Here is a 26,046-nt window from a genome sequence, read left to right as displayed (position 1 = left end):
ACGGGCCGCGCCCACGCGAGCTGGCATCCCTAGGAAGCTCCGGCTGGAAGAGTCTCGCCGGGCACTGGCGGGGCGCGGGCGCCCAGCCCGGTGCAAAGCGCGCCCTCCCTCGCGCCATCCGGGCCCGCAGTGGCTCCCTCCCGCCCCGCCTCCGCGCGGCCCTCTGGGCTCCGCAGCCCCGGCAGCTCCGGGCCGGGCGGGCTGGGCTGCGGGTCGGGCGCACCGACTCCCCAGGCGACCCGGACGCACGCCGCAGCCGTGTGCGCGGGGCCCCGGGACGCACGCGGCGGGCCCGCTGGCGCGCGCTGCCCCCGCCCCCCCCCCGCGGCGGCCCGGAGCGCGAGCCGCCGTGACGTCACAGGCCGCCCGCCACCCCGCGCTCGCCCGGCTGAGCGCGTGCGGCCGCCGAGCACATGGGCCCGCGGGCCGGGCGGGCGCGGGGCGGCCGGGCCGGGGAGGGCCCGCGAGGAGCCGCGTGGCCGGGATGGGCCCGGAGCTCCGCGACGGGGCCGCGTGGATTTCCACACGCAGGGATGCGGCGGTGACCTGTGGCGACGCGGCTGGATACACCCTCCAGTAAGTTCGAATTTTGCCCTCTGCGTTTCTGGAGACTCGCGGGCCCGGGCCTGGCGTGGGGTTGCGCGGTGAGGAGTCAGGCGCTGGGAAGGGGCTTTTGGGCTCCAAAGTCTGTGGGTTCGTCGTGCGTTCGGTTCATCACCTGACTCTGGACTGGCAGTGAGTTCGGGCGCTTGGGGTGGGGTGGGGGAGGGGAAGGGGTGGGTGGCACGGAGCCTTGAGAGAATTCTGGATTTATATGCTCTGGATGAGAGGCGGATTCAGCAGTCTCTCAAACGGGACCCCAATCAGTCGGTGCAGACTTGGAGGCGCTGATAGGGGTTGGGGGTCCCTTTGCGAAACTGGAGCTCTAGACCCTGAACTACCTCCCTTGGTCCCTGGACCATCCCCGCCCCCTCCAGGACTGGTGGGAGAGGGAGAAGGAGGGTGGGGGTGGGGGAGAAGTGATTTCTGAACACTCCTCAGGTCTGTGTGTGTGTTTTTTAAACTCTCTGCGGTGGCATCGCATCTGTGGGTTTTGCTGGGCGCACGGACCCCTTATCAGGTCCTTCTGTAGAGGATGGGTTGTTGGTTTCATTGGCTCTGCCCTGCGTCGGCTCGCGGCTCGCGTGCGCTTATTTATGCCAGTGTCTGTGGTCTGCCTGCCTGTAGACTTTCAGGAAGGGCGGCCATGCGGCGCGTGCGTGTCGGTGTGCCGATCCATCCCCGATTGTCCCGGGACATTGCAGGCGTGGACTAGTCCTCTCTTCGCTCCAGCCCCTGCCTCAAGGCCCGTCCAGAAGGTGCGGGAAGAGAGGCAATCTCTCCCGAGGGTTTCGGGGCCAGAGCGTGTGCTTCTGCCGTTTAAGTCTCTGGGGCTCCGTGGGGTTGTTCAGTTGCTGGGGAGAAACGTGTGTTTGTGTGGGGCGGGTGGGGGGGGGGCGCTTAGGCACAGAGTCCTGGGCCTGCCTTCCTTTTTGCTATAGGATGTTGCAGGCCTGTTTTGCATACTGGGGTGACAAGTTGAGACTTGTTCACTTGTCACCATCCTGTGACACTCTTAAGAGCAGTGGCTTGCATGATTCTTTGGAACTTCCCAGAAGGTGGATTAATGGAAAGACCTGCCCTTTGACCAAAGGACAAGCCAGGTGGATTGCCTGCTGGGCTTGGGATGGAAGCTGCTGCTTGAAGGTGCGGACTTGGAGGGGGCATGAGGGCTAGACTGGCACCCCAAGTGGGAGTCTGGGCGCTGAGTGGCCCTGTGCCTGGAGGAGACTGTTGTGCGATTTCTTGGTTAAGGGGGCCTTCTGTAACTGTGGTTTTATATTGGCTGGGTGCAGGATTTTGCATGAAGCTAGGCTTCTCTTGAAAAGAAAAAGAACGAAATGATGAGTTTCTTCTGTCCCTCTTGCACACCCCGCTTCCCTTCCCCCACCCCCATCGCCTGTGTTGCCTGTGTCCCTCCCACCCTCTGTCCCTGGCTAGAGTGTTTCTGGGTTGGAAAGAAGGAGTTCTATTTTTGGGTTGTGAACTCTCGGGGCCCACTCCAGTTTGTGTGGTTCCTGGCCCAGGAGCCGGCTTGGATTTGCACAGTCCGAATGCAATACAACCCCTGGCTCCTAAGTGGTGCTCTCCGGAGCGTCAGGCGGGCTGGCGAGGGAGCCATGTTGACCAAAGCCCAGGCCCTCTGCCTGCCTGGGCTGGACACCTTTCCTGGGCGGCTCAGAGGAGGCGGCTTCTGGACTGTAGACACCCCAGTCCTTCTTCCTCTTTGAGTGGCCCTCGATCTGGTCCGGCCAATTGCAGCTCGGCCCTGCCTTGGGGAAGCAGACGGCCTTGGATCGCTGCCATCCACGTGGAGAGAGAGGTAGCCTGGATGGGACCAGATCCTCTCCGGACGTCCCTGGGTGTGTTTCACAGACACGTGGTTCTTGCTTTACATTGTGTAGTTAGTGGGCCTCAGCCATGGCACACGGTGTGGTTCTTTTTATTTTTCTGCTTTGGATGCTGAGTCGTGATCTCAATATGGGACCAGGATCCCCAAGTGACTGCTGGGGGTCCTGATGTACCGTCAGAACACAGCCACAGCATGTGGAAAAATTCTGACTATCCTTGTGAGCCTTGTGGATGGTCAGTGTGGCCCTCCTTCCCTAGGACAATCTCAGAACTTTCTAGACCTTCCTGCAGGATGCTGTCTGAATGGTTTTGCCAGAGGGTACTTTCTCGGTCCTTTTGGTTCTTCAGGCCTCAGTTAATCTAAGGAACCAATGACAGCAACCATAACAATCATCATCATCCTTGCATGAAACTGGTGGCCCTATAACCTGTGACATTCATGGATAACTCTTCCAGGAAATTATAATAAAATGTTTAGTATTGCTGGAACACTCTCTGTGGGCCAGGGAAGATCACAGAGTGGCATGATCTCATCTAATCGCTCAGCAATCCTTCTCATTAGGATGACTATTAGGATTGTGCAGCCCAGAACAGCCTCAACACAGAGAGGTCAGAGTAATCCCCCAAGGTCACACAGCCAGGGAGTGGCCCTCTGGGATGTGGGACAGGGTCACTGGACTCTCTGGGCCCTGAAGTGTAGATTGAAGAAGGCGCATGTGGATGGAGTGTGTTGTTCTGCCTCCCACGCCATCCCAGGCACAGATAGAAACTGGAACATGTTGCACGGAGACATCAGGTCACCACGTGCTTTGGTTGCTTCCCTTCCCCCCACCTCGCCCCAGTGGAGCAGGCTGCACATCATGGAACCCAGAAGCCTTGGGCTGGGGTGGGGAATGGGAGGTTGCAGTGCTGGGAAGCTTAAGTGTCTGGGGCCTGGGGAACGGACCCAGGGACAGGATGAATACCTTTCTCTTGCTGGAGAACCCTATGGTTTGCAAAATACAACATCCAGGAATCCCTCTGGGGTTTGGGAGCTTGGACTTCCTGTCTTCTTTCTCAGATACTTGGGAATGGTCTAGCCTTCTCCCTGCACACAGAGACCCTATGCCATAGAGAGGTTCGGATGGCCCCTGTCTCTGCCCTCTTGTTCAAACAAAACCCAAATAATGAAATCCAAGGCGCTCACCAAGACTTTTATACACATCATGCTGAAGTGGCCCCGTTTGACATTGGTTTTAATTGTGGAATTTGAGACTGCATTGCCTTTTAGGGTTATGAGGTGGTGGTCGTGGTGGTGGTTTTGTTGGTGCCCGGGTGTGGTGGTCCGAGCCATAGAACATGTTTATTTACCCGGCTTTGGCTCCATTCCTTGTTTAGGGTCCTGGTGGTGACATGGGTCACACAGTGGACAGTGAACCACAAAGCTGACCGTTTAAATGCACTGGCTGCTCTGTGGGAGAAAAAAATGAGGCTTTCTGCTTCCGTATAGGTTTCCAGCCACGGAAACTCACAGGGGGCAGTTCTCTGTCCTATAAGGTCTCTGTATTTTAGAATCGACCGGATGGCTGCGAGTTTTGAGGTTCCTTTTTAACCGTGAGCTGTTGAGAGTGGGGCCCTGTTCCTGGCCAGTCCTGGCCCTCTGCTGAATTCCACCTCCTTGTCTTCAACAAAACTGGCTTGCTCCACGGTCACGTGGAGGTGGAAGGTTTGCCCTGAGTGGAGGGCCACTTGAAGCCTGAGAAGGAGATGGGGGCAGGTGCAGAAGGCCTGGGGGCCAAGTAAGTTTGAGCTTATCTGTGCAAGTTGCTTTACCTCTCTCAGCCTCAGCTTCCTCGTCTATAAAATGGGTATGAGAAAGCATCCATTTGATAGGTTTATGATTCCTCAGGACTCTGTCTACCTGGTAAATGTCCTCAGGTTTGCCATTCTGCTCACAGTGATTGATTGATGGCTATTGCTATGTGTTCAAACATCCTTGTTTCTGGAGGTGCGGGTGGGGAATCTGAACCTCCTGCATGGGGTATCTACTAGGAGAGATGGGAGGCAGGCTGAAGCCGGTCAGGGAGGAGCAGGATGTTGCATCTCCGGTCTCTGCACAGTCCTGTTCCCTGGCACTGTGTGTACTATTGGGCGTAGACTGGTGCCGGTCAGGCATGAGGCCACATGGCCTTGTCCTCTGCTGTGGCTGAGGGGTCCAGGAAAGGTGGAAGCAGGATCAGGTTGAGGTGGGAGCACAGGATCCTGAAAGCTTGGGGGTCCACCAGCCCCCATCCAGACTTGTATTTGGAAAGGTGACCAAGGCATTTGAAGAGGGAGTTTTCTGTGGGGGACCCCAGAACCCGAGTGGACAGGGCTGTGACTAGGACATGGAATGATCCAGCCTCAAATAAATAGTGGTTACACGTTGGGTTGCTAACTGCAAGGTTAGCAGTTCAAAACCACCAGCTGCTATAGGGTCGCCATGAGTTGACATTGACCCAGTGGCAGTAAGTGAGAACGTCAACTATAGGAGACCCTTCCCCAGCTCACTGCTGCTTCCCTGGACATCGGTTGTGGATCCTGTTGCATTGAAATCCTTGACCGAGATTCAAAATTGTGAGTGAAAACTGGCCCATCAATGGTGTGCCACCTCAGCGCCAAGACGCTGGTAGGAGGAGAAGCAGTATACTCGGGGGCCAGGCGGTACAGGGGGCATGTTTCTGTAAACCTAAATCTGTTCCCCCAAATATACTCTTTAAAAAAAGTTCACAAATCAGAGAAAAATTGAGAAAAATTTGTAGTAAACAAATACTATTTCTTGATTTCAGGGCAATCCCAGTTTTGTTTTTCTGTGCTTTTTTTAAAAGTCATTTTCTTGGGCTCTTACAGCTCTTATCACAATCCATGCATACATCCATTGTGTCAAGTACATTTGTACATATGTGGCCATGTTTTCCCTGGCAATTATCAGGTCGGGAAATCTACCTGGCTGTGATCTGGGATGCTTGTCGATTTGTTCAATGATATTTCTGCACACCAACTGTCCTGTCGACAGCCTCATCCCTTCGGTTTGGATACTGAGCTTCATAAAAGGTTGTTTATGTGTGTCCAGTGTCTTGTTTTTCAGTTACATTTCTTCTTTTAGAGCCTAGTTCTTGGGCTATGACAAATGAGCCCTGGTGGCATAGTGGGTTACGTGTTGGCTTGATTACTTCAAGGCCTGCAGTTCAATACCATCAGTCACTCTTCAGGAGAAAGAATGACGCTTTCTACCCACAAGAAGAGTTCCAGTCTTGGAAACTCACAGGAGCAGTTCTATAGGGTCCCTCTAGGGTCAATATGAGTCAGAATCGACTCAGTGGTAATGAGTTTAGTTTTTGGAGTTTAAGGGCTATGACATCACAGCCTCTCAATTTTTGAAACAACAACAACAACAACACACTTAGGCAAAAAAACACAGTAGCTTATGAAATGTTCACCCTGGACCCCAGTTTACTACCTTTTGGCGAGACCAGCGATGTTTGTGGCTGTTCCTGACATATTTGCATGTGATTAGCATTGGTGGGTAGCTTATATTCTGCTCTGGAGGCACTTCTGGGGAGTGCTGGTGACACAGCAGTTAAGCGCTTGACTACAGACTGAAAGGAAGCTCTGTGTAGACGTGACAGCGGTGGTTTCTATGATGTATCCTTGGGAATCCCCAAGACCTGACACCTGTCCTAGAGGGTGGCAGTGAGCCGGGAAGGTCCTGTTGGAGGACTTTCTGCTCTGGCTCAGACATGTGACTTGCATTCATACCCCCTGACTCCTCACCAGTCTCAGGGTGGCAGCAGGTGCTTGAGGGATCCCTGCTGTGGGCCCGGTGTGGTGGTTGAGTGCTGGGCTGCTAACTGCAAGGTCGGTAGCTTAAAGCTACCAGCGCTCCAAAGGAGAAAAACGGGGCTTTCTACTCTCATAAAGATGTATAGTGTCCGAAATCCCCTGGGGCCGTTGTTCTCTGTCCTGCACGAGCCAGAAAGGCCTCCGTGGCAGTGAGTTACAAGGTCGGAACCCACTTGACAGCACCTACATGCAGCAGCAGCACAAAGCCTTCCCGAGAGTCTTTCATAAAAGACAAAGCATGGCTGGCAGTGTGGGTGCAATGTACGGGTAAAAAAGTTATCAGAGGGAGAGTGGAACAGATTATACCAGACCTCACCAATAATCTAAAGCCAGATCCACTGAGGTAGAATTTATATACAGCACAGTCACCCCTTTCTGTCTACAGTGCTGAGCTTTGATGAATACACACAGCTGTGTGACAAAGTTGTGCAGTCCCTCTCTCAAATTCACACACATTTCCATCACCCCCAAGTTTCCCATCCCACCTTCCAGGAGCCACTACTATGCTTTCTGGCCTTACCTTGTTATTGATGTTAGCTGCCATCAAGCTACGGTGACCCTTGTACAATGAGATTAAACTGCCCTGCCCTGCCACCATCTCCCTGATCGGTTAGAGATCGGACCTTTGTGATCCATGGGGTTTTCTTTATTATTATTATTATTTGATCCATGGGGTTTTCAAAGGCGGAGTTTTAGAAGTAGATCACCAGACCTTTCTCCCAAGTCTGTTTCAGTCTGGAAGCTCCCCCAAAGCTTGTTCATCATGGTGGCAACATGCAGACCTCCACAGACCCATGGGTGGTAGTGGTGCCAGGAGCCCAGTTACCAGGACCTGAACCAGGGTCTCCCCTGAGGAACCGAGGAGTCTTCCCTGGAACCAATGCCTCATTCTGTTTGGCCTCTTCCGAATGTCACATCCACGGAACCACACAGCACGCAGCCTTTTGAATCTGGCTGCGTTCTCTTGGCAAAACGCATTTGAGATCCTTCCAAGTGGTAGACCATTGTATGGATGCACCGGTGATTTCTCCCTTGTCCCGTGGAAGGAAGGATGTTAGGATGGCTTCCAAGAGAAGCAGTTTCCACGTGTTAAGCTGTGCGCAGGGTAGGAAGCCTGACTCAGGTGGAGGTGAGGCTGAGTGGTGCAGGATCAATCTGTGGAGTGATGGTAGAGAGCAGTTGGACTATGCTGCAAAATGGAGACCATCTGTACCCATTGCAGCTACCCACTTGCCAGGGGACGTGGGTCATTCACAGAGTAGCCCCACGTGACTTAGGGACCATTAGAGATGCATGTGAACGCCTGACAGATGGCCTGGAAAGGTCGTCATCGAACAGATCTTTGGAGCAGGATGGCTGGAGGGCAGCCAGGGCCAAAGGCTAGTGGAACGTGACCTTTAATGCCTTTTGACAGGAGGAGATATGTGGACACACATGTTACTTACAAACTTGGACTGTATGGTGAGCCAGGTGATCATGCACAGCATGTGACCTAGGATGCATGTGATTTGGATGTTGTGTGACGAGGGAGAGAAGAGGCTGTTGTTCATTGTCCTCAAGTCGGCCCCCGCTCATGGCGACCCTGTGTGTCTGTGTGACAGAACATGTTTGCGGGCACACTTCTGGTTATTGTTCCCCTCCATCCCAGTGGGAATTTCCCACTGGTTCTCTGAACTTCTCTACTGTCCTGAGGAAGAATCGAAGCGCTTGGCTTGTGGTGCTAGAGAAGAATATTGGAAGTCCCATGGGCTGCCCAAAGAACAGGTCAACCTAGCTTGGAAGAAGTGCGGCCAGAGTGTTCCCGAGAGGCAAGACTTTGTCTCACGTACTTTGGATATGTTGTTAGGAGAGACCAATCCCTGGAGAAGGAGAATATCCTGCTTGAATAAGCAGAGGTTCATCGGAAAAGAGGAAGGTCCTCAAGGAGATGGATTCACTCAATGACTGAAACAAGGGACCAACCGTAGGGAACATTGTGAGGAGGACCCAGGACTGGGCAGTGTCGCATTCTGTAGCATATAGGGTTGTTATGCCATGGAACCAGCTCGATTGCCCCTCCCTAACAACCACAACAACATAGTGTCTTTTTCTAGTGACTGGTCTTTCTGGACAGGGGCCTTGGTGGCATAGAGAGGTACACATTGGGCTGCTAACTATAAGGTCAGCAGTTCAAATCCACAAACTACTCCAAGGTAGCACGATGAAGCTTTCTTTTCCTGTAAAGGTTTACAGTATTGGAAGCTCACTTCTGTCCTGCCCTCAAGGGTCACTGTGAGTCATAATCTACTTCACGGCTAGTGAGTTTTGGTTTGGTCTTTCCTGATAAGGTGTCCAACATAAGTGGGCTGAAATCTCACCATCTTTGTTTCTTTAAAGAGCATTCTGGCAGTAGGTCTTCTAACACTATTTGTCTCTTCTTCTGGTAGTGGTATTTTTTATTTTTACTGCTAAAAAATCAGGATACCTTTATTAATAAACAAACATATCAAAATGGGAAGTCACTGCCATCCAGTTGATGCCTACTCATCGCCACGCTACAGGACAGGGTAGAACTGCCTTGTGAGTTTGGTTCTTTCTTTTTTCCTTCTGAGTTTCTTTATGGGAGTAGAAAGCCCCATCTTCCTCCCAAGGCTCGACTGGTGGATTTGAACAGTCCACCTTGTGGATGGCAGCCCAACTCGTAACCACTATGCCACCAGGGCTCCTAGGCAGTTTTAGACACTTGGATGTGACAGTGGGGTCCGGTTACTCAGCTGCCCTCGAGAGTTTTCAAGGCTCTGAGTATTTATGAAAGCAGATGGCCATATCTTGCTCTCAAAAGTCAGTCGATGGATTTGAACCAACCATCTTGTGCGTAACCACCATGCTACCAGGCTTCTCCTTTTTTTTTTTTTTTTTAACAATTTATTAGGGGCTCATACAATTCTTATCACAGTTCATACATATACATACATCAATTGTATAAAGCACATCTGTACAGTCTTTGCCCTAATCATTTTTTTCTCCTCTTTTCTTTTTTTACATTTTATTAGGGACTCATACAACTCTTATCACCATCCATACATATACATACATCAATTGTATAAAGCACATCCATACATTCCCTGCCCCAATCATTCTCAAGGTATTTGCTCTCCACTTAAGCCCCTTGCATCAGGTCCTCTTTTTTTTCCCCTCCCTCCCCTTTCCCCCCTCCCTCATGTGCCCTTGGTAATTTATACCTTGTTATTTTGTCATATCTTGCCCTATCCGGAGTCTCCCTTCCCTTCTTCTCTGCTGTCCCTCTCCCAGGGAAGAGGTCACATGTGGATCCTTGTAATCAGTTCCCCCCTTCCAACCCACTCACCCTCCACTCTCCCAGCATCGCCCCTCACACCCTTGGTCCTGAAGGTATCATCCACCCTGGATTCCCTGTACCTCCAGCCCTCATATGTACCAGTGTACAGCCTCTGTCCTATCCAGCCCTGCAAGGTAGAATTCGGATCATGGTAGTTGGGGGGAGGAAGCATCCAGGATCTGGGGGAAAACTGTGTTCTTCATCGGTACTACCTCGCACCCTAATTAACCCATCTCCTCTCCTAAACGCCTCTATGAGGGGATCTCCATTGGCCGACACTTGGGCCTTGGGTCTCCACTCTGCACTTCCCCCTTCATTTAATATGGTATATATATACATATACACATATATACACATACATACACACACTTATATCGTTGTTATTTTTTTTTTTTTTGCATGATGCCTTATACCTGGTCCCTTGGCACCTCGTGATCGCACTGGCCGGTGTGCTTCTTCCATGTGGGCTTTTTTGCTTCTGTGCTAGATGTCCGCTTGTTCACCTTCAAGCCTTTAAGACCCCAGACACTATCTCTTTTGATAGCCGGGCACCATCAGCTTTCTTCACCACATTTGCTTATGCACCCATTTGTCTTCAGCGATCCTATCATGGAGGTGTGCAGTCAATGACATGATTTTTTGTTCTTTGATGCCTGGTAACTGATCCCTTTGGGACCACTCGATCACACAGGCTGGTGTGTTCTTCCATGTGGACTTTGTTGCTTCTGAGCTAGATGGCCGCTTGTTTCTCTTCAAGCCTTTAAGACCCCAGTCACTATCTCTTTTGATAGCCGGGCACCATCAGCTTTCTTCACCACATTTACTTGTTCACCCACTTTGGCTCCAGCCGTTGTGTCGGGAGAGTGAGCATCATAGAGTTCCAATTTAATAAAAGAAGGTATTCATGCATTGAGGGAGTGTTTGAGTAGAGGCCCAAGGTCCTTCCGCCACCTTAATACTTGGCCTATAAATGTAGACACATAGATCTATTTCCCCATCCTCCTATATATATATTTGCATGTACATGTCTTTGTCTAGACCTCCATGAATGCCCTTTGACTCCTAGCTCTTTCCTCCATCTCCATTGACTTTCCTCCTGCCCTACTACCATGCTTCGTTGCCACCTGGGCTAGAGTATACCTCTTCTCTAAGCAACCTTACCCTTGATCATTTCCCACCAGGCCTGCCACTCCCCCTTCTCTACCATTTGGGGTCCCATGTTTTTCCCTTGCAGGCTTCTTTTTGGCTAGGTTCTTTCTACCCATATTCTGGTGACACACACAGTTCAAACCCTATCAGGTCTGGATGGAGGTCTGCTTCCAGGTTTTCCAGCCTGGAAAACTGCCTGGAGCAGTGCTGCCGGGCACTCTCTGGGTCACCAGGAGTCAGACCGGCGGCACAGTGACCCACCACTGTCATAAAACAGCACGTGTGCATGTTAACCTCTGCCCGGTGTGCCAGTTTTAGACACTTTCTCACTGTAGTTCATAAAGACAACCACCACATGCCTCCTGCCCTCGGGGTTTACAGCCACCCCCAGAGCTGGCAGAGAAGCCCAGGTAGTGTGGTGGTGACAGCTTGGGCTGCTAACTGCAGGGTCAGCAGTACCAGACCACCAGCCGCTCCAAGGGAGAAAGGTGGGACTTCCCACTCTTGTGAAGAGTTCCAATCTTGGAAACCCACAGGGAGAGTCCCACCCTGTTCTATAGGGTTGTTAGGAGTTGACATCGACTCGATGGCAGTGAGTTTAGCCTTTTTTTTTTTTGAGAGTTGGCAGGGGAGGGGGACTTGACCTCACAGCATGGCGTGGGGCAGTGGGGGAATCAGGGAAGTCCATGAGATGTTCCCCCCATCTTATCTGAGACGCCTTACTCTTAAACATTGCCACCTCCAAACTGGGTATAAGCAAGATAGTGATGAAGCCCAGCCCTGGTCAGCGGTCCTGGGCTGCTTCACCCCTCCCTGCTGTGCTGACCACTTGAATGTGGACTCGGAGTTGAGAAGAAGCTGAATTCGGTTGATAGATCCTCTGACCATCCGCTGTCAGTAACCGCCCTGTGGTTACCCCCAAATGAGCTGCAGGTCTCCTTGGAGGGGCTGTGTGGGTGTGTCTAATAGTGTCCCCTTTTCGTGTCAACTAGGGGACATCCCTGTTACGTGGTCTGCACGTTTCTCTCCTCCATTTAATCCCTGGAAATCAAGGGCTGGGCCAAGGATGGGAAAGCAAGAGATAACTCCAGGTGCTCCTGCACTCTTACTAATGCTTTGTTCGAGGCTTGCTTTCCTTCTTTTTAAATAAATCATTTTACTGGGGGCTTTTATACTTCTTATAACAATCCATACATCAATTGTATCAAACACATTTGAATATATGTTGCCATCATTTTCAAAAGATTTTCTTTCCATTTGAGCCCCTTTCCCCCTCCCTCTGCACCCTTCCCCACTTGTGAATCCTTGATAATTTATAGATCATTATTTTTTCCTTCTTGATTCTTTTTATTATTTGATTGGGAAACTAGACCCAGGAGTGGCTGGGCAGGCTTAATCTTCCTCCTCATCCTCACCAGCTCCAACCCCGCCCTGACTCTTCTTGGCATTGTTCCTCTTCATCCGGCCTGGGTGCCCTCCTCCGTAAGGCAAGCCGAGGGAGAAGACCACGTGCTGCTGGGAGTCCAGGTGGACGATGAAGCATGGGATGTTCACCACCTGCTTATGGACCCTCATGGCTACGGGCGGGGTGGATGGACTTGGCCAGACCTAGCTTGTAGACCGGGGTCTGCAGGTGCCTCTCCAGGAAGTCTTCCGTCTTCAGGCCCAGGATGGAATCCAGCTTCATCTTGTCCTCAGCACCCCAGTGCAGACCAGCTGCCGCCGCGGTGCATTGCCTTCAAACAGACGCTTCCGGGCCTTCTTGTCCAGCATCAGCAACTTCCAGGTGGCTTTGCGGATCTTGGCCAGAGTGAACTTGACCCTCCAGACCTCACATTTGTTCCGGAACCCGTACACCAATCAGCTTCAGCTCCTGGTGGAACCAAGACTTCTTGAGGGTCTCCGAGGGGTGACATAGGTCTTACAACAAACCTAGCTCTGAGTGACGGGCATGCTGACTCTGCTGGCCCATGTGCGCCTGAGTACTGGCCCCTGTGGGGGGGAAAAAAGCAAATTATTATTATTTTCATATCTTACGCTGTCAGCTGTCTCCCTTCACCCACGTTCTGTTGTTTGTCCCTCAGGGGGGAGTGGCATTAAACATTGATCACTGCAGTCAGTTTCCCCTTTTTCTCTTGGTTCCTAAGACCATAAGAAATGTGTGTTTTTCGATGGTCTTAGGCAACCCCTGTGAAAGGGTCGTTCGACCCCCCAGGTTGAGAACCGCTGTTCTGTGGCCTCTGAGAAACAGGAGAAGAACCTTCCTGGGTTCTTTGGAGAATTGAGTGAGGAAGCAATGCCAAAAGAGTTGTCTTGGCCCAGTGAGCACTCACAGCCCACAAAGGCTTGCTGCTGCTAGTATTCATTCTGTGGGTGTAAGGACCACATCCTGGTTGTGTAAGGACCACGGGAAGCCTGACTTGCGGGAAGACCCTCCACTCCTTGGAGCAGAATGTGTGTGCTGCGTGACTTGGGTTTTCAGTGGCTGCATTTTTGGAAGCACTTTGCCAGGCCTGTCTTCCATGCTGCTTCCAGGTGGACTTGAACCTCCCACCTTGGGGCTAGCAGCAGAGCACATTCACTGTTAAAGCCTGACCCAGGAGCAAGGGGAGGGGCAGCGTGACATGGAGAAGTCACCCAGCTGTTGCCCCCCCCTGGTGACCCTGGTTTTTCCTCATTTCCCCTCTGACCTGCCCACTTTTTGGGGGGTCTGCTCTTTGCTACCAGCTTGAACTTGACCTGCCCACGCCTGAAGTGTGCTTGCTTTGCTGTTGCTAGGTGCCATTCAGATGGTCTGACCCCTAGCCACCACACAGGGGTGTAAGTGGGTACTCCTGGGAGGTGTCTGCTGGCTTAAGCCTGGGTCCCCCCAGCCTGTACACAAGGCTTTCACAAGCAGACAGATGGACTGCCTGGAATGATATTGAATGGGTTCCCTAGAGGCCCAGCCCAATGCAGGAAGCCTGACAATAGAGCAGAATCGCCTGATACTCCTGCTGCCTCCAGCCTGATGCCCCAGTCACTGTCTTCTGTCACTTAGCAGGTCCAGAGTATGGGGGGACAGGTCCCTCACCTGAGATCAGGGCCAGTTCCATCAGCAAGCTCTGCCCCTTTGTGGGTCTTCTGCCAGCATCCTGGTCCTTCTGGCATATCCCGGCCAAGACCACCCAAAGCCACAAACCACTGTGTCCTTGGGTTAGAAATTCGTCAAGCCCAAAGGGTGGAGTGGCCTCTACCAGGCCCGACCTGTGGATAGGAGACCCGCTCTGTCACTTCCGACTGAAAGTTTCGCAGGCAAGTTGGTTCTCAAGTTTCCTTGGCTATAAAACTGGGAAACTGATAGTAGCTAGTATAGTCCACCTGCCCCCACACCTCCAAACCTAAACCCAAACCCCTCTCACTGCCATCAAGCCCAGGCCGACTCACAGGGACTCTGGAGGGCAGGGTAGAAATGCCTCTGTGGGCCTCCAAGACCGTACCTCTTTATGGGAGTAGAAAGCTCTGTCTTTTTCCTTCTGGGCAGCTGGTGGTTAGGAACTGCCAACCCTGCAGCGAGCAACCACTAACCACCAGTAACCAAAGGGTGCTGCTGCTCAGTCCACATGGAAACATTGTTACTATTAGTGCTAAGCTAGATCCACTTGGAAACATTGTTACTGTTATTACTACTACTAGTAGTATGATGACTGTGCTTTTGGAGACATTGTTATTATTGCTACTAAGACCTTGCTCTTGTGTTAATGCTGTTTTAGTGTTTATCTGGGAAGATTTCTTTCATGTTTCCAATGCTTGGGCAGCAGGCTATGTACTACAGAGATAAAGGGGATGCTGGCTTCAACCTCCACCCTGTTCCAGTTTAAATACAAACTCGGCTTAGAGGCAAACTGTGGAGACTTGGTTGTGAGGATGGAATGGGGGGTGGGGGTGGGGGTCTGTGTACAAGGAGCTCTGTCCAGAGCTGGCAGGATCGACTCCTTGTCAGCGTATGGTTGGTTAGTGGGTGGTGGGTCTCAGAAACTCACCGCCACCAGTCAGTTTGGACACTGTAGACAGCCTAGAACTGCCCCTTGTGTTTCTATAGCTGTAGCTCCTTACGGGTGTAGAAGTGCTGGTGGGTCTCTGGTCAAAGTCTCCCCTTCCTGGCCAGAGGCACCTCATGGGCAGCCACCCCCCATCTGTCACTGGGTGAGGCGTGGGCGTGGCCATGCGGGGGGGGGCGGGCATTGTGGGCAGGCTTCAGGAAGACGGACTGAAAAGGAAGCAGGCCTAATGACCTCATTTTGAAACACCCAGGCAGCGAGCTCTGGGTCAGCATGGTCCCCTCTGTGATGCCCTCAGACCCACTCACCCTCTGGGTGCTCATCCTCCCTGCAGCTAGGGCAGCCGGGTCCCTGCACTTTACAGGCAGGGAAATTAAGGCACCGAGCCCAGTGGTGCCTTCCTAGGGCTGCACTGGCCTGCCCACAGGTGACTGAGCCCTGCCAGGTGATGAGGTGTCAGGAAGTTGATTGAGAAACCAGGAGGGGAACCCCCGAGGGGGCTGGGGTTACCTGGGGAAAAGCGCCCTTGGGAGATGGTGCAAGGTGACTGGAGTTGTGGCAGGAGCCCATGGCCATGGGCCCTGGTGCTGAGCAGGAAGCTTTTAGGGTTTGGAACTCTTTGCCCTTCTCACTGACATCAGGGGCCTGGTTGCTCTGCTCCCTATTTTTGCCCTGTCCCCACTTTCATCCTCCTTGGCTTGGGCATCTGCCGCAGAGGACACTGACTCTGTAAGATAAGCTCAAGTTCATGTCCAGTGGCAATGGGGAGGAGTTCCTAGTTTGATTCTTTAATCAGTGGATTAGCCTCTGGGTCATTCCATTTATTTCATTAGTTGGGACTGTGGGTGGAGATGGGTGGGCATGCAGGCTGGATGCCTGGGACAGGTACCCACACCCTTCAGATGGTACACCCTCCAACCCCCCCCAACTCCTCCAGTCCACAGTGTGGATTTCATGGTTGGAGTCATAAATAATGCATTCAAGGAGGAGAAAGTCACCCAGCTGTGGAGTGATTTAAACCTCCAGATGTCCCTTAGCCTAGGAAGCAGAGAAGGGTATATGACGGGATCTTGTTACAAGTTGATGCATAGGAAGAATGGGTCATTAAATTTCAGTGGCTCCTCTCAGTCCCCGTGGAGCGTCTCCCTCTGGGGAGAAGGGCCCGTATGCTGGGTGCTCTGTTCAAAGGGCTTAGCAAGTACTACTCTTCTAGACAAGGGTGCTGGGTTTGCAGGCTGGAGGCCTGAACTCAGCCCCAACTGGCTGTGTGACTGGGCAGAACAATCAGGCTCTCTGAGCCACAGTTGCTGGAGCTTTTTGGAGAGTGAAAGGAAGCATAAGGAGCCAGGGTGTCATCGTGGTCACATGTTGGGCTGCTAACCACAAGGTCAGCAGTTCAAAACCACCAGCCACTCCTCGGGGAATGCTAACACTTTCTACTCCTGTAAAGAAGAGTTACCGTTTCAGAAACCCCACAGGGTTGCTATGAGTCAGATACAACTTGATGGCCATGAACAGGGGAAGCATGGTGGGAATAAGTTCCAAGAGGCTCGGCAGATGGTAGCTCCTTGGCTTGGTGAAAACAGGGCTCAGAGATCGTTTGACCCTCGCCTTTTGGACAGAAGGTGCTTGAGGCTCTGAGCAGCAGGGCCTTGTTAAAGACAACCTGCTGCCACCAGCTGCACCTGAAATGCTGGCACTGAGAGCTGTGTTGTAGACCGCACATTTGATTTTGAAGCATTTCTCTTTAACAGCCCGTTGCATTATATGTTGAAGAGATAAGGTTTGGATATATTGGTGCAAATACGAGTAAAATGTATTAGTGATGTTAACACTGCTGGCTTCTTTGAGCTGTTTTCTCACCTGGCCCTTCGAAACTGTGCCATTACCTGTGCGCTGTCTTTTGCTGCTCCCACCTAGCCTGCAACCAGAGACTGCACCTAGCTTGTTGGGGAGAAATTGCCGATCTAGCTGCAGCCTGCTCCACCTAGTCAAACCCAACCCAACCAAACCAAACCAAACTCACTGACATTGGTCGAGTGGATGCTGACTCATAGTGACCCGACAAGACAGGGTAGAATTGCCTCTGAGGGTTTCTGCGACTGTAACTCTTTAGGGGAGTAGAAAGCCCTTTCTCCTGCAGCGCAGCTGGTGGTTTCAAATGGCTGACCTCCAGGTTACCAGGCCACTGCTTAACCACTTCGCCACCAGGGCTCCCCTGGTCTCTCCAGATAAGGAAGTACTTGAGATGAAGTCACTGGATCTTGCTTCTCTGGAACATCTGACAACTCCCTCCATGGCAGGCCTGTGGGCTCTTCCAGAAGCTCCTGGACCTTCCTGGCTTAGAACTTCATTTCTGGGTCCTCAGCTGAGCGCCATGGCTCACAAGCTCCTCTGCCCCACATGTTTTCTGACCACCGAAAACTTATCACAGTTGCCCTCTCTCCTACCACAAAGTCAAGATTATTATTCTGGGTTGTATCTGCGGGACAGAATCTTGAGGTTGAGAAAAGTGGAAAACAGTGCCTGTCATCTCCTGAACAGCGCGCATTGCACAATGGGTAGTCAGTTGGCTTCCATCACGTGCCCTACCTGTGTGGCCCTTTGTTTGTCCTGAAGCTTAAGGACTCTCCCTTAAGCGATTTGGCTTTATCATAAGACTCCTTCCTTTCTGGAATACAGAAGGTGATGCCGTTGTTAGGTTCGGTCCAGCCGGTTCCGACCCATAGCGACCCTGTATACAGAGGAATGAAACACTGCCCTGTCCTCCCCCAGTTCCATAATGGCTCTTACGTTTGAGCATCTCGTTGCAGCCACTGTGTCAGTGCATCTTGTTGTGGGCCTTCCTCTTTTTCTGCTCTACACTGAGACCAGAAAGTACTAGATGGTGCCTGGCTGCCACTACCGGAGCAATCTAGTCAGGGTATTCAGTAGATTCTGACAGAAGGGGAGGAGCATGTGGGGGAGAACTTTATCCTCGCACAGCATCCAGACTGACTAGACTCTCGGAGGCTGGAAGAATCCCTCGGACATGCACTTTGAGGTGCTCTTTAAACCTTGAAAGGAGACTAGCCCCTAAAGTGACCTAGTTACTAAATTGCAGGTTAGCTTAAAAAGTAACGAATGTTACCCATGAAGACTGACTCAGCTCTTAAAAAAAAAAAAAAAGATCTGTGTGGGACCAAGAGGACACGGGTTGCTCTGAAGCCTGGAGGAGAGGGCAGGGGCTGTGGGTCCAAGAGAAGCGGGCAGACAGCCAGGTCTGCAATGTCAGAATGCGGACAGGCTTTGCACAGTGTTGACCGAGGGAACTTGCTGGATGGGAGTGTGTTGGCTGTATGTGAAACTCAAATTGTCTCCCTGCCATTGAGTCAATTCTGATCCAGCCCTCGTCTAAGACAGGGTAGAATTGCCCCCCGGTGAGTTGACAGGAGTACGAAGCCTCGTCTTTCTCCCATGGAGGCTGCGGGTGGTTTCAGATTGGCAGCTGGCAGCCCGATGAGGATGTGGGTGGTTTCAGACTGGCAGCTGGCAGCCCGATGCGTAACCACTGTGCCACCAGGACTCCTTTCTGTGTACACTTCTATCCAGAACAAAGCTTTAAAAACGTATGTCAGGGAAAGTTTTCTTGTGAAGTGTCAGTCGACTTCTACTATTGTATTGTACTATATGCCTCTCTTCTCCGGTCACTTCTTTGGGGCCCTCCATCTCCCTGCTCTAAGACTGCTGTGGACCGGGGGTGTTTGTGGACCCTGAGGCCTCCTTGTTGCCTGTCACAGTTCTGATGGAGGTGTGTGTCATTGTTTGTGGGATCATGCCCATCTCTTCCTCCTAACTGCACTTCGCTGCTCTGCAGGGCCACGCAGCTTGCTCAGCGCGTCGCCTGAGAAGGAAGACGAGGACCCAGTGCAGGAATGCGTCGCCAACGGCCTCTGTTGCTCCTGTTATCAAGAAGCATAGGCCACCCTCTCTTTCAAATTGTGTTTATTTTCATAAGGGTAGGTTTTTTATTTTGTGGAACATTTGGAAAATGTTCATGGATGAGGGAGAAAGCAATTAACGCCAGCATTTCGCTGCATTTCCTCTCCGTCTTTGCTCGTTTCTATTGTAAAGCTGAGCTGACATCATTTCAAAGATGTCGTTTACTAGCTCCTCCTCTGAGTTAATATAAGCGTTTCCACATGGCGTGAAAAGCATGTTTTCAGGCATCATCTTGGATGCAGCATTGAGATGGTGCTGCAGGGCGGCTGACTGCTGTCCTCATCTCACCTGCATTGCTGGGTATAAAAGGAGCCCTGGTGGCATAGTGTTTATGCACTGGGCTGCTAGCAAGGTCAGCAGTTCGAAACCACCAGCTGCTCCATGGGCAGAAGAAGAGACTTTGTGCTCCTGTACAGAGTTACAGAAACTCACAGGGGCAGTTCTGTTCTGTCCATCAGGTGGCCATCCAAGGTGGAACCGACTGGATGGCAGTGAGGTTGGTTTGATTTAATTGGTGCAATGGGGAATGTTTCATTGCTAACCAGTAGGTCAGTGCTTCGAACCCACCAGCTGCTCTGTGGGGGAAAGATGTGATTGTCTGCCTTGGCAAAACTGTCAGTTATAGCCTTGGACACCTAGGGGGTCTTCATGAATGGACTTGATGGTATTAGCTTTGGCTTGCTGGGTTTTAAGACAATTTCCTGTGTTTTCTTCTTGTAACTAATGCTTGGATGAGTGTGTAAGTGCATGTGTGAGCATGCACACATGCAGGCATGCACACCCGTGTGTGTCTTTCTGGAGGTGGCATTACTCACTCACAGGTTACAGCGGTTTTTGAGGCCCCGGATGTCTACCGTCAGGCTGTTTTCCTGTTCACTTGTACCAAAGTAGCCACTCAAGCACATCTCACGTTCTCCCCACACGGAGTAGCTTCCTTGCTCTGCCGGGTGCCTGAGACAAGGAGGTGTGGGTCTCCTGGGGCCAAAGGAGCCAAGTCCTGGGCACTTGTCCCTTCTCCTTCCCCTGATATTGGTTTCTCTTAAAACACCACACATTGTGACTGGGCCAGAGGCACTACGTCCACATGGCCTCAGTGAAAGGATCCTGTACATTGCCTAAAGATGACCTACTGAGTGCCCTTTTTCTGGCCAGTGACTTGGGTTTGCCAGCTTGCCTTGTCTCTGGTGGAGAGTGCGTGATGACACCGACCTCACCGGAGGGTGGACAGTGAAACCAGAGAGCTCACTTCTGATCGCTGAGTAGGACCCCTCCCATAATTCGCCTTAAGTACAGGTCTTGGCAGCCTGTGTGATCACAAGGTGTTGAAGGGATCAGGTATCAGGCATCATCAGAACAAAAAATCTTACCATAGTGAATGAGGGAGGGGGAGTGCAGAGTGGAGACCCAAAGCTCATTTGTAGGCCACTGGAGATCCTCTTGCAGAGGGGTCTTGGGGAGGAGATGAACCAGACAGGGTGCGATGTAGCAACGATGAAAAATATAACTTTCCTCTAGTTCCTAAATGCTCACCACCCTCCCACCCCCCACCCCCCACCAACTATCATGATCCCAATTCTACTACCTTGCAAGTCTGGCTAGACCAGAGGATGGACACTGGTACATATAGGAATCAGAAACACAGGGAATCCAGGGCAGATGCTTCCTTCAGGACCAGTGGTGTGAGTGGCGATACTGGGAACATAAGAGGGAGGGTGGGTTAGAAAGGGGAACCCAATTACAACGATCTACATGTGAACTCCTCCCTAGGGGGCGGACAACAGAAAAGTGGGTAATAAAACGATTTTTAAAAAGTACAGGTCTTGGACACAAAGCTTTGGGGCTATAGTTTTGTGGCCCCGTGTGGTTTTCTGACAGCATCACTCACTGCAGGCAAATGCCTGTGTTGTCATCTGACTTGTAGCCACTGTCCTTGGGTCATGTGCATTCCCCAGAACACCAGTGGGCAGGAGCGAGGCATGCGCTGGCACCATCGTTACCTAGTTTTGTGAGCTTGGGCGAAAGTTGCCTTGCCGCTCAGTTTCTTTTCTGTAAGGTGGGAGGAAAGTAGCCATGAAGGTGGGATGAGCCGGGCCCTGTGAATGGCTGGCTCAGGGACTGGTCCTGGTGAGCCTGGTGAGTGAGTGCCTAGTAAAAGTTAGCTGCCGCCAACAATGGACTCCAGGGCACGTGAGGGGTCCCAACTACCCAACCGCCCAGCCTTGCAGCTTAGCAAGCTGGCTGTTCATGGCTTTTGGCTGGGTGGGTTCCTAGTTTAGAATCTTCAAAGTCAAAAGAGAACCCCTCCAAGCTTGTCATGCTGATGGATGACAAAGTCAGACCTCCAGCTGGTGACAGCTGTGGAATTCTCCAATGGTCTTCTTTGTACATAAAAGGAAGGATGTACTATGCACGCGCGCGCGCACACACGTCTATGCATGGCGGGTTGGTAGTATTTGCAGTAGTTATGTTCTAGGAAGTCTCCACAGTCAATGAACTGCTTCTAGGACAAATACAGGGTTAGGATTGCCTGGTCAATGTTTGCCAACCGCTCAGTTCATACTCTTGCTTTATGTGCCCTTGTGCTTAAAGAAGGGAGCCCTGGTGGCATTGTGGGCTATGCAATGGGCTGCCAGGTCCTAAGTTCAAACCTGTCAGTGGGGAGAAGGTGAGGCTGTCTGCTCCCGTGGAGATTCATAGCTTCAGAGATGCACAGCGGCAGCTCCACTCACTTCTACCGAGTCTTATATGGTCTCGACAGTTGGGATCCATCTGATGGCAATGAGTTTGTGTTTTTGAGTTTAGTCTATTGCTGATATTGAAGGTTTCACTCGCTGCTGCTGGACAGGCTTATCCAGCACTCAACTTTTGTCCATGGGCCCCTCTCAGCGTCCTTGAGCTTAGAAACACCAAGCTGCACTCAGGTCTGTGCTTGGGGGCTGTTCTCAACAGCAAAGCCACAGTCAAAAGCACAGGCACTACACAGATGGAGACAGGGACACTACACAGATGGAGACATGGTAGACGGAGGGTCACCTTGGTTGACCAAGCTGGGAACGTGTGTCACAGGTATGTCACAGGTGATCCCAATTTGGGATTTGGGGGTGGTAGCTGGGTTGTTGACAGTGGGCAGGTGACTCCGATTTTCACCACCCTGCCTGCCCACCACCTGGAGCGATGATGGAAGGGTTGTGACAAGGGATTTGGGGGTGGTGGATGCCTTGTTGGGAGTGGGCAGATTCATCCCACAGACCCTGTGAATCAGAGTCTGAAGTGTGCCCAGAAGAAACACAGAGACAGGAATAATGGTTGCTTCCAGAAGGGCCCACCTGAGATCTCCGGGGTCTGTAGGGATGCTTGGTGCTGGCTTCCCACCGGTCTCACCCTGCTGGGAAACTACGCCCAGTGCACGCACCACTTATTCAGGGAACACCAGCTGTTGCTTCTCATCCCACCCTTTCCTTTGTTTTTTCCTGACATGATCTAGCATTTAAAAATTAAAGAAATAATAATAGAAAACCAAACAACAACAAAAAACCAATGACCAAAAGAAGAAAAGCCTGTAAATACTTCAAGGTCTGTTTGTTGACCATCAGGAGTGTTTTCCAGTTGAGTCTGTTGGAGTGACATGCCCTAACCTGAAAGTCTATTTTTGGTATTCTTTCAGAACTTGCTTGTTCTGCTCTCCTTGCTGTTCTGTTACGTGCTTATTGTTTTGTCTTGTTGTGGTGGGGTCAGATCCAGTGCAATTCCGCTGTTTCCAGTGTTGTCCCCTAGAAAGTTATGGGTCAGTGAGAGATATCTTGTCTTGTAGTGGGGCTGGCCATATGATCCTCTCTGTGCATTGGCTGCTCTGAGCAGCGATATCATCATCAAGGCTTGGTGGGCCAGGATGTGCTCCACTCTCTCTTCCTCCCCTTCATTTGCTCCTGTGTGCTCTGATCAGACATGTCCCTCTCCCTGAGCTGTAGTTAATTCTTCTGGGGGCAGGACGGCTGTCCTCATAGTTGGTATTGGGGTCAGTGCCTCAGACCACTCTATGGGTTCCCAGCTTTGTGCCATCATGTTGCATTCACATCCTAGAGCACTGGGTTGAAGTCTGGTTCCTCTTTCCCGTGGAGATAAAAACAATACCCTCCCCTTGGGTGGATTAGTTCCCTGTTCCCCCTACCCATTTTTTCTTCTTTCTCTGCCTCCTTTTTGTTGGCTACCATAAATATCCCTGGGTTTGGTGTGGCCTCTAGGGCAGATAAACACCATGGAGGAGAAAACAATGGAAGATAAACAATATGGAGGAGAAAACAATGGGAACGAAGGTTCCAGGGGACATGGGAGAGGGGGACGTGGGGAAAGGAAGTAGTGTTAAGAAAACCCAGGGACAAGAGAACAAGTGATCCAAAATTAGTGGCAAGGAGGGTGTAAGAGGCCTGGTAGGGCTTTGGCAAGGGCAATGTAACCGAGAGGAAATACTGAAACCCAAATGAAGGCTGAGCATGGGACAAGAAGAAAGTAAAATGAAATAGAGGAAAGGGCTAGGAGGCAAAGGGTATTTTTTTAATAACATTTTATAGGGGCTCATATAACTCTTATCACAATCCATACACATACATACATCAATTGTATAAAGCACATCTGTACATTCGAGGCAAAGGGTATTTATAGAGGTCTAAATACAGGCATGTACATATGTAAATATATTTATATATGATGATGGGGAAATAGATCTATGTGCATATATTTATAGGTTTAGTATTAAGGTAGCAGATGGACATTGGGTCTCCACTCAAGTACTCCCTCAATGCAAGAACACTTTGTTCTATTTAATTGGCATTCTATGATGCTCATCTTACCAACACGATTGCTGAAGACAAAGTGGGTGAATAAGCAAATGTGGTGAAGAAAGCTGTTGTCTGGATATCAAAAGACATAGCATCTCGGGTCTTAAAGGCTTGAAGATAAACAAACTTCCTTCTAGCTCAGAAGCAACAAAGTCCACATGGAAGAAGCACACCACCCTGTGTGATCATGAAGTGTCAATGGGATCAGGTATCAGGCATTAAAGAACAAAAACTCCTATCATTGTGAATGAAGGGGATTGTGGAGTGGGGACCCAGAGCCCATCTGTAGGCAACTGGACATCCCCTTACAGAAGGGTCTCGGGGAGGAGACAAGCCAGCCAATCAACGATGAAACATACAACTTTCCTCTAGTTCTTTAATGCTTCCACCCCCCACCCCCCACTATCATGATCCCAAGTCAACCTTACAAATCCAGCTAGACCAGAGGATGTACCTTGGTACAGATAGGAGCTGGAAACAGAGGGAATCCTGGACAGATGAACCCTTCAGGACCAGGGGTGAGAGTGGCGATACCTGGAGGGTGGAGGGAAGATAGGTGGGGTAGAAAGGGGGAACTGATCACAAGGACCTACACATAACCCCCTCCCTAGGGGATGGACAACAGAAAAGTGGGTGAAGGGAGACATCAGACAGTATAAGATATGACAAAATAATAATTTATAAATTATCAGGGGTTCACGAGGGAGGGAGAAAAAGTGTTGATACCAAGGGCTCAAGTAGAAAGCAAATGTTTTGAGAAAGATGGCAACAAATGTACAAATGTGCTTGACACAATGAATGTATGTATGGATTGTGATAAGAGTTGTAAGAGCCTCCAATAAAATGATTTTTAAAAAATTAAAGAAAAACAACTATAGTGCTTTAGTCATTTAAAGAAGGGCTATGCAGACATCACCACCAGCAACTTGAGAACATTTCTTCATCTCAGGGTGGTTCTTGCCCCATTTCCCCCTCCCCGGCCATGCCCATAGGCAATCATCAATCCAGTTACTGTCTCTCTAAACTACCTGTCCCGGGTCTCATATAGAATGCCATACCAACTCAAACAGGAAGCTAGCAAGCAAACAAACCCCTACAGCAATGACTAGACGAAACAGAAAACCCTCAATCGAAAAGACAGTCGAAAAATTTTAAAACAATTTTAAGATGGGTCAAAAGGGAGAGCCAGTGATAAGTAATTGCATGTTAACCTACCTACCGCTGCCAAACTTACCATGCTTACAATGTTCTTCGTGTGATAGCAAGGCCACTCACAGCTAGACTATGGTCAGACGGGATTCCCCACTGGCATCAGCACGCGAGGACCCTGCAAGCTTCCACCGTCACCCATAACCTTCTGCAAACTGGGCGTTTAGGCCCGGGTGCTTCGGATTGTGGTTTATTATTTGCAATCCTTGGATCTGCTGCGTTTCTCCCATGTGGGTTTAGTTGGCGCCTCTTCATGCCACCTCTCCATGAATGCTCGAAGCCCACCGTACATTCATAATAGCCCTAAACACCCGTGGGTGGCCAGCCAGTGCACTGCGACTGTCCCACCGCACACGGGCCAGAGTAGAACGGTGCCCCTGAGAGCTCTTCCTGGACGATGCTTTCTGAAGTGGACACCGGGCTTTCCAAGTGTCTCTGGGGGATCTAACCCGCCACCCTGACAGTTAGCAGTCACATATATCATGTGCGTGCCCCAGGGACCCCCATTGCTGTCGCCGCTGGTGCCACTGAGTCAGTTTTTTGCTGGAGCCGAACTGCCAAGCGGTGTTTTTGTGGCGGCAACCCTTCTGAATTGCCAGGTCTTTGTCCTGTAGAGCTTCTGTGTATGCAGGCGGCCAACCTTTCGGTGGCAGCTGAGGGCTTTACCTGGGTGCCACCTGCCACCCACACTGCCTGCAGGTGCTGGTGGTGCTGTGTGCCGCTGAGCTGGTTCTGGCTCTCAGCAGTCCTAGCAGACAGGCAGGCGTTTTGTAGGTTGGCTTATGTCTTTCGCTGACCTTTTGGCTAGCAACTGAATGCATAACCATCTGGGATACCAGGCTTCTTAGGGGTTCGCGGCCGCCCTGAAGGACAGGGTAGAACTGCCCTGAGAGTTCTCGGGACTGCTGCTCTTTATGGGAGGAGAAAGCCCCTTCTTTCTCCTGCAGAGTGGCTGCTGGTTTCAAACTGCTGATCTTGCGGATCGCAGCCCAACTAGTAGGTGTTTCACCACCAGGGGCCCCTTAGGGACTCCTAGATGGATTTTAAAACTGAGCTCCCTGGCCCTCTGTAACCACTGTCTCCCAGTGCCCAGACCAGACTGCTTTCTTCCACCCTGATTTTTCAAGCACAGTGGGAGCAAACCTGGTTATTGGAGGAACAGCAGGCGGGCTAGTGGCAGGAG

The 26,046-nt window shown here is 51.1% G+C and overlaps 1 long non-coding RNA gene and 1 pseudogene across 20 annotated transcripts in view; one reads left to right on the top strand and one right to left on the bottom strand.

The window, feature by feature from the left end:
- The first annotated feature begins 371 nt into the window (after positions 1-371).
- Positions 372-26,046, top strand: part of LOC142447906 (uncharacterized) — a 167,397-nt gene continuing 141,722 nt past the window's right edge. For 8 of the 20 annotated variants that reach the window (XR_012784466.1, XR_012784463.1, XR_012784479.1 and 5 more), the window contains exon 1: positions 372-576. This is a non-coding gene — a long non-coding RNA (uncharacterized LOC142447906). Of the gene's footprint in view, positions 577-606; positions 736-1,228; positions 1,359-1,612; positions 1,747-26,046 lie in introns of those variants that run through there. The other 12 variants (XR_012784475.1, XR_012784464.1, XR_012784477.1 and 9 more) reach the window with 9 other exon arrangements.
- On the bottom strand, positions 12,191-12,751 carry LOC142448650 (small ribosomal subunit protein uS4-like; annotated as a pseudogene).

The sequence above is a fragment of the Tenrec ecaudatus genome, chromosome 5, assembly GCF_050624435.1.
Source record: "Tenrec ecaudatus isolate mTenEca1 chromosome 5, mTenEca1.hap1, whole genome shotgun sequence".
Taxonomy (NCBI): Eukaryota; Metazoa; Chordata; class Mammalia; order Afrosoricida; family Tenrecidae; genus Tenrec; species Tenrec ecaudatus.
Note: the sequence above shows the minus strand (reverse complement) of the source record. Positions and strands in the feature narration are given on the sequence as shown.